The sequence below is a fragment of the Lissotriton vulgaris genome, chromosome 2_1 (assembly GCF_964263255.1).
Source record: "Lissotriton vulgaris chromosome 2_1, aLisVul1.2, whole genome shotgun sequence".
NCBI lineage: Eukaryota > Metazoa > Chordata > Amphibia > Caudata > Salamandridae > Lissotriton > Lissotriton vulgaris.
Genome location: NC_141687.1, coordinates 226,079,162 through 226,086,808, shown reverse-complemented (window position 1 = coordinate 226,086,808; position 7,647 = coordinate 226,079,162). Strand labels below are relative to the sequence as shown.

General features: G+C 45.5%; 1 protein-coding gene across 1 annotated transcript in view; it reads right to left on the bottom strand.

Annotated features, from left to right (window-relative positions):
• Nucleotides 1-7,647, bottom strand: part of ZZEF1 (zinc finger ZZ-type and EF-hand domain containing 1) — a 1,733,356-nt gene that overhangs the window by 380,516 nt on the left and 1,345,193 nt on the right. The gene's annotated exons all lie outside the window — the stretch shown is intronic.

Below are 7,647 nucleotides of genomic sequence, written 5' to 3'. Positions count from 1 at the left end.
TTGGAAAGAGTGTTCCTGGTAGCTCATTTCCTCCTGTTCCTCGTCCGTGCTCTGACATTTTACGTGAAGGTCTGAAATGGAAGTAGCCTGATCCAGGAGTTCTTCTTCAGATTCTTCACTCTGGAGAATTTCTGTAGGCAAATGAGTTTGCACTTTACTTGGTGACGTTTTTTCCGGTGTAATCTGCTTCTTGGTTAGTTTGCCAGGCACAGAAGGTGTTGCAGGAGCCCCTGCCGTCGTTTCTGGTGTTGTCGACGGTGGCAGGGTCAGAGACGACGTTTCTACCAGCTTGGATTTCTTCCACGGCTCAGAAGGGGCCAATGTTGACGACGATTCCCCCGTCGACGGTGCCCTCGTCGACGGTAAGACTTTCGTCGACGGTGCCTCCGTAGACGATATTTTCATCGGCGACGACGCCTTCGTCGACGATGCGCTCGTCGACGCTTCACTCCTCGTCGACGGTGATCTCGTCGTCGATGGTGATCTCGTCGTCGACGTCTTCGTCGTCGACGTCTTTGTCGTCGACGTCTTCGTCATCAACATACCCGTCGACGGGGGGCTCTTCATCGACGACGCCGTCGCCGATGGGACAATCTTCGTCGTCGACGAGGTTTTGGACGTCGACGACGGTTTCAGCAGAATTATAGATGGAATAGGGTTTACCTGCTGACGACGATGAAGGAGTTGTCGTCGTCGATGGGAAAACCGACGACGCTGTCGTCGTCGACACAGTCGTCGTCGCTGTGGTGACGTGAACTGGCGCCATAATTCTTTTTTACGCTGAGGAGGATGTCGCAAGTTTGCTGGACGACTGTGTAGGCTTCTTAAAAGTCTGAGAGTCCTTTACAGACACTGAAGATTTCGTTGATCTTGCCTCTGAAGACTTCCTTTGTGCCTTCATAGGAGGAGTGTCTGAGGGGCCAGGGGAAGCCACCCTTGGCCTCTTCAGGGAGACTTCTGAGGTCATTGAAATGCTCCCCTCTGAAGATTCCACATTTTCCCTCTCTTTGAGCCTGTCCAGCCAGATGAGCAGGCGACCTTCTCTGTCCCTCAAGGTCTTGTTAGGGAAAGACCTACATATTTTACAGTCTTTAGGGACGTGGTCTGGATAAAGGCAATATAAGCATAGAGCATGCTTATCCTCAACATGTAGCCTTTTCTTCTCACATGAAGAGCAGGCCCTGAAAAGGGCTTTCTTCTGGGATTCAGACATGTCAGAAATTTTGAAGTAATAAATCACTTACTGCAGTGATAAGTGGTTTGAAGTAATCCTTGTCGAGATTTAGAAGAAAGAAGTCACTTTTAAATGTGAACAAGTTGTTTTGAAGAGATCCTGAGGAGAACTCAGGCTGGAGACTCCCTAGCACAACGTGCGGTAGAAAATCTGAGGGACTGAGGCTCCTGCCAGGAAGGTTCTAGAGGGAGGTCATAGCTGATTGGATGGCTCTAAGAGTTTGGTCCTTTTTACATAAGGACAAGGATAGGCTACTAAGGTGAGGCCCTTAGGCCTATTTTCTCTATGTATGTCTATAGGACATTACTTTTCTATGTACCGGAGGCTCCCGTCTCGACGAGGGGGAATGATTCAGGCATGTGAATCTATGAAAGACACCCCTAATACTGGATAATCCGGGAAGCCCTGAGCAGGAGCTGAGGAGCACCGAGGGCCTGCGGTGGAGTATGGTAGCAGCAGCAGGAATGGAGGGAGAATCTCTGTGAGAGCCACACGAAACCAAGCAGCACGACCATGTTTCTCCGAGACGAGGGAGGAATGCCTCGGAGAAACCAGTGTCTTTTTGGGATTCGGGGCCATGGTTTTCGTTCTCTCCTCTTCCCATTGGCTGGAAGGTAAAATTTCATCCAATGAGAAGAGGAGAGAAAGAAAACAAGAAAGAAGCTTAAAAAAACGCCCCCAAATCCGAAAAAGACGGGGCTTGAACCGAGTGACGCCCCTCTCCTCCAATGGCTGGCCAGCATTTACTAGGCCAGCCAATGGAGAAGAGGGGCGGGTTCCAAGCCCCCTCTAAGAAACATTAAATCTTCGGGCTCCGTCCACACTGCTTACAGCAGTGCGACGAGTCCTCGACCTAAAAAGGCCTCCAATTTCCAATGCATCAATATGACTGCCCTAATTACAGGAGGAAGCCTCAGTAACCACAGTAGCCATTGCTGAATGAGAGCAGAAGGTTTTTTCTTTGCATAAGGTGGCCCATCACATGTTACCACCCCAGGTCTTTTGATGCTTCTGCTGCTAAATACAAATGTTTTTTGTCAAGACTCCCCAATCCAGAGGCAACTGGAAGCAGTGGCACCAATGGAGTGCTCAAATGAGCCACTCAGAGTGGGGAACTATCAAGATGCATGAGGTGATCAGGCCTAAAAGACATACGACTGTCATGGTTGGAAGAAGAGCTCCCTCATGAAATATCAGGATCCTCACTGGAATGGCCTGAACTCACTGGGGAAAAGGAATGCATTGAGGGAGATAGTATCTTGCTCCACCATGATGAAGATGGGATGTTGGGAGGAATGGAGGTGGGAAGGCTGGCCAAAAACCCAATGGTGGTTTGCAGATGGTTCAACAACAGTTGGGCGATCCTGCCTTCAGAAGTCATTCATCGAGATACAACAGCACAAAGATTGATGTGTTGTGATTGTGCCTGGCTGTGCTTACTGTTCCGAGTCCAATGAGGACAGCAGGAGCAGAGCCACGACACCCGGCGGCAAAGTGTTTATTATTTTTTCACATTGCGCAACCCCCCCACCCCTGCGCGTACTTTCCCTCCTGCTCCCCCCACCTGCGAGCCATGCCAGCCGTTACTGCTGATGTTATCTCAAAGGACCATAAATTGACAATGGGTGAACCTGCCACTAAACCTAGACACCTATAGTGTGAATGCAGAATCAGTCTATGAAAATGTTCGTCCTGCAACTTGAGGAACACCATTTAGACTTACAGCTCCACAGTAAAAATTAGCTGTGCAAAGTAAAACGTAATTTCATTATGGAGGAAGGGATTCAGAATGAAAAATTCAAAATGAGACAGAGAAAGCTGCTTTTCTTTTGAACAAGTTAAAATGGAAGTAGAATCCCTGGCTGATCTCATTCTCTGGAAACAATTCAGATAGCCTCATTGCTCAACACAGCAAGGACCCCCTGCTGCAGAATGCAAGCATGGTTGTCTCAGCTGATAGATGGAGCAATGGGGTAGGTAATGTTGCTCGAAAATCTGTAAGATTCAAAAGTCTGTGGTGATGGACCAATGTATTTTCTGTATGCTTCATTACCGGTTATATGTCTCCACAATGCATGCCATTACATTGCATGCCTTTACAATGCTGTTGTAACAACGCAAGTTTCAACAAATACTTTAACCACGCATATACTTTACAACACATGCCTTTACAACGAACTTTGTTGTAAAAGCATGTTTTATAAAAGCATATGTGTGGTTTAAGTTGTAATTGAAAATATAAGTATTTTACAGGTAAATGTAAACGATATTTATGTAAACATTATAACTTTAGATTTCCCTGTAAAATACTTATAATTTCTTAGTAGTGGCATGCATGGTAATGCATGAAAATACATGTAAAACAAAAATAATATTCTTACTTTTATATGTTTTTATATATTCCACACACAATGATGTCTATTTAAATATATAAAACCATATATATAAAGCCAACCCCCTCAATCCCTACATACCCTAAAATTACCCATGCCACTCCAAAACCCATACCCACCCTAAACCCTAAAATTACCCATGCCCCCCAAAATCCAAACCCGTCCTAAAATTACCCATGCCACGCCTAAACCCATACTCATCCTAAACCCTAAAATTAACCTTGCCACTCCAAAACTCCTACCCACCCCAAACCCTAAAACTACCCGTGCCACCCCAAAACACCTCCCCATCCTAATCCCTAAAGCTACCCTTGCCACCCTAAAACCCATACCCACCCTAAACCCTAAATTTAACCATGCCACCCCAAAACCCACACCCGCCCGTAACCCTAAAATTACCCATACCACCAGAAAACCCATACTTACATTTGAAAAGCACACCTCTTTACCATTCTTTACAACGCAATTCGTGGTAAAGGCCTATGCATTGTAAAAAATTGCGTTGTGATGGTCATGCGTTGTAATGGAATGCGGGGAAACAGCTGTAATGTAATAACTGTATCCCATAATCACCACCCTGGATGTCACAACTCACAGGAAGAGTTTCAGTGCTACAAAGAATGCCTTAGCACTAACACCTTCTTGTAGAGGTAGGAATCTGACTACTTTAGGAAGGCCAGTCGTTAAGAAGAAGACAGACGTGCACCTTTTCCAATTTAAAAAGGAGAAGTCTTTCATTAACGGTCTTGAGCTGGTAGTGAGAAATTGTGCAGCAACTTCTTGCTATGCATGGATTTGAGTTGTGCCGAGTAAAATGTATTTAGTGGGATAAAGTCTCTCCTTCGCTTATACTGAATTTCTCTAGCTTGTGCTCTGTTTCAAATCAACTTACTTAGCTACAGTTTGTCAGCACCGATATCTTTTGCCGATTCAAACACTGATTTATTCTCCATTAGCAGGCTGGGAATCAACTGTAAATTAACAAAGGAGAAACGTAAATAGCTCCTTTATTATTACAGCCTATCTACTTTACTATGCACAATTCACTTTTCAAATGCCATTTTAAACGATCTTCAGTAGCTCAGTACACAGCACGACTGAACACACAGGCATTTCTAGTTTTGCTCTAGATTTCCTCTGAAAATACAGAAAAAAAACACAATGCATGAAAGAACATCATTCTTTGTAGAACACTACTAAGACTTCTATATTATATTCAAAGTTTTCCGATGCATTTTACTACTTTGTCGGACAGCAGGACTGCTCTTTCTTTGCCTCAGGGCTAAGCTTGGTGTCAAGATATCCCTTTAATAGTGCAAAAACCACTACTAAACAACCCCCCTCCCCCCGCCCCCAAAAACTGAAGAGAGTTTGCGTTGGCAAATTCCAGTCTTGCAGCATCAAAAAGTAGTTTGGGACAATCTGCACTTGCAATGCATACACTGTCAACCTTTTTGACCACTTATGAGATGAATGAGAACAGTTAAGGATCTTTTCTCTAAGGAGGAAGAACTATTGTGTATTTTTCAATTAAAGTATATCTATGGGTGATGAATATTTCACAGATTCTACCCTTTGACACCAGGATTCTAAAGGAGCTTCTGAATCTATGTTTTCGAAAACAACAGGCCAACATCATGTCACCAGAAAAACAGGGACAAGTAGGCATCCTACTCAGGACTGCCAGTGAAGTGTAGCACATAGCCTTCACTTGAGACTTCAAAATGAACTGAGCTCACTTCCGAAGAGCATCAAAAAACATTAATGTATAGAGTTCACTTCTTCCATTGGATCGCCAACATCCAAACAGGCAAATTACTTACCAACATTAATGATCATTTTGGTCCATCTATACTAATATAATAAAGAGAGAGCCCAAACTTTTGAGGCGGGTAATCTCAGGAACCACAGCACCAATCACAACACCCAATACAGCGTTGGAAAGGGCAGTTGCAGCATAAGGACGTAGGCTATGCAGACGCCCACCATATACGTTTAAAAGGTAAAAGAACCGTGCCAGCAAAGTAGTCCCTTGTGGGCGTGTCTGTGTTGTGGGCGTGTGCTGGGGGTGTGACAAACGCTGGGGGCGTGTGGTACGTTCCGCCCTTCATGCCATGTCTCATATCTTGTATTGTGGGCGTGTGCTGGGGGTGGGTGCGGGGCGTGGGATTACAAAATAAAAAAAGAGCGAGCGTTGTGCCCATTATTTCATTGTTTTTTCTGGCCAGGTTCTGTACATTCCAGCTCCGGGTGTGCTTGCCCCGCGCTCCCTGTGGCGTGCACCTGCTTTACTGTATGGAGGTCAGGCATGGCGCTATTCCCAAGGGCCGGATAGAGCACAAACAGGGGCCCTTGTGCAGGAAATCTAATCTGGCCTTAACTTCCGGTGATGCCTGAAGTGCACACTGGAGATTTTCCACTTCTGTTGCGCACAGACCTCGCGCCACGCACATCCGGACACAAGGCCCGCCTCCACGGAAATAGCAAGAAAGGGACTATCCCTCTTCCGGTAAGTAGATTGGTGGCACGGCGGCCAACATCTCCAGCAACATACTCATATTTTTTCACCACCCATTTTAAAAATTCACAGGTCTCTCTCATTGATGGCCAGCACCGACATACACTTTAAGATACACCTCCCGCCAGATGTTTTAGAATTGCGAACTTTAGAGCTGGGGAGGTACTTTCGAATCTCGGCATCAGCTCAACATCCTGTGATTCCAGGCAAATCGCTTTCTCTCCTCGTGCCTACGACAAATGAATGTGTTCTTCTGTAATGTAAATTGTGCTCATGCCATGTTGTCAAGTTCGCGCTATCAATCTGGAGAAACCCCCAAAAAGCTTATCATCTACCAGAGGGTCCTTGGTACAATAAATGCAAAACTTTAAAGACCTTTGGAGTCCAGACAATGAAGTCTCTTCTCATTTACGGGGTGAGGAGGGTTAGAAAAATGTTATTACCTTGATGAATAGCTCAACGTGGACTACTTTAAGTAGAAATGCTGTCTCAGCCCTCAGCACCAATTTATCTAGGACAAAAGTGGTGAAGGGATTTTGCACCAATAGTACCTGAAGCGATTGCAATGAAAAATAGTCATTAGAGTTAGAAGATGCAACGAGCAGTGTTGCATTGGCCGACGGGGGTACACATGAGAAACGTCAAGACCAAGTTATGGGCCTACTGTGGAATCACCAGTGGCTTTGGATGGGACGTGTGTCAAACCTTTAATAAACTGCATCACATAAAGGCAAACACAAAAAGGCCAATAGGGCGACAAATAACCTTTAATAATACAATCTGGAATGCTTTGCTGGGTCAAAGACAAAACAAACAGTACAACATTCAACAGTTTAACTCATAGAGGGTCTGTCTTGTAGACTCCATACTGGTAACAAATTTGTCCCAGCGCCTGGTGTAAATGGGCCCTGTGGAAGGTAGCTCGGCATCAAGGATCAGAGCTACTACTTCGGGTGGCAGATCAAATGCAGTCAGCTGCTACATCGCTCAATCTCATGCATGTAAATGAAAAGTATGCAGGCCTGAGTCCAGTATCTGACCCTGCTGCTGAGACAGAAGATCCTCCTGTAGTGGCAGCTTGATTGGAGGACAGATGCTCATGCCCAGAAGTTCCAGATGCCACACTCTCCTGGCCCAATCAGATGCCACTAGGATAACTTGGGAATGGTTGTTCCGATCTTCTTCAGAGCTTAGACAGGAGAGGCAGCAACTGGAACGTATACAGGAGTCCTGAACTCCAATTTAGACATAAAGCATCTCTCCGAGAGAGCTGCCTTGAATACCGCAACACTTTTAAGTGCTGAGACTGTGAATTCTCACTGATGGTAGAAAGATTGAGTCTGGGGTCTACCTCTTGCTGGAAGATGCCCTGACTCACCTCTTGGTGCAACTGCCATTCATGATCTGTTAAACATCAGAGCCTGAGCTTGTCTGCCTTCAAGATCACCACCAAAGAAATTCCCTGGCAATCCAGCCATTCCCAGAGGCATAGAGCCTCCTAG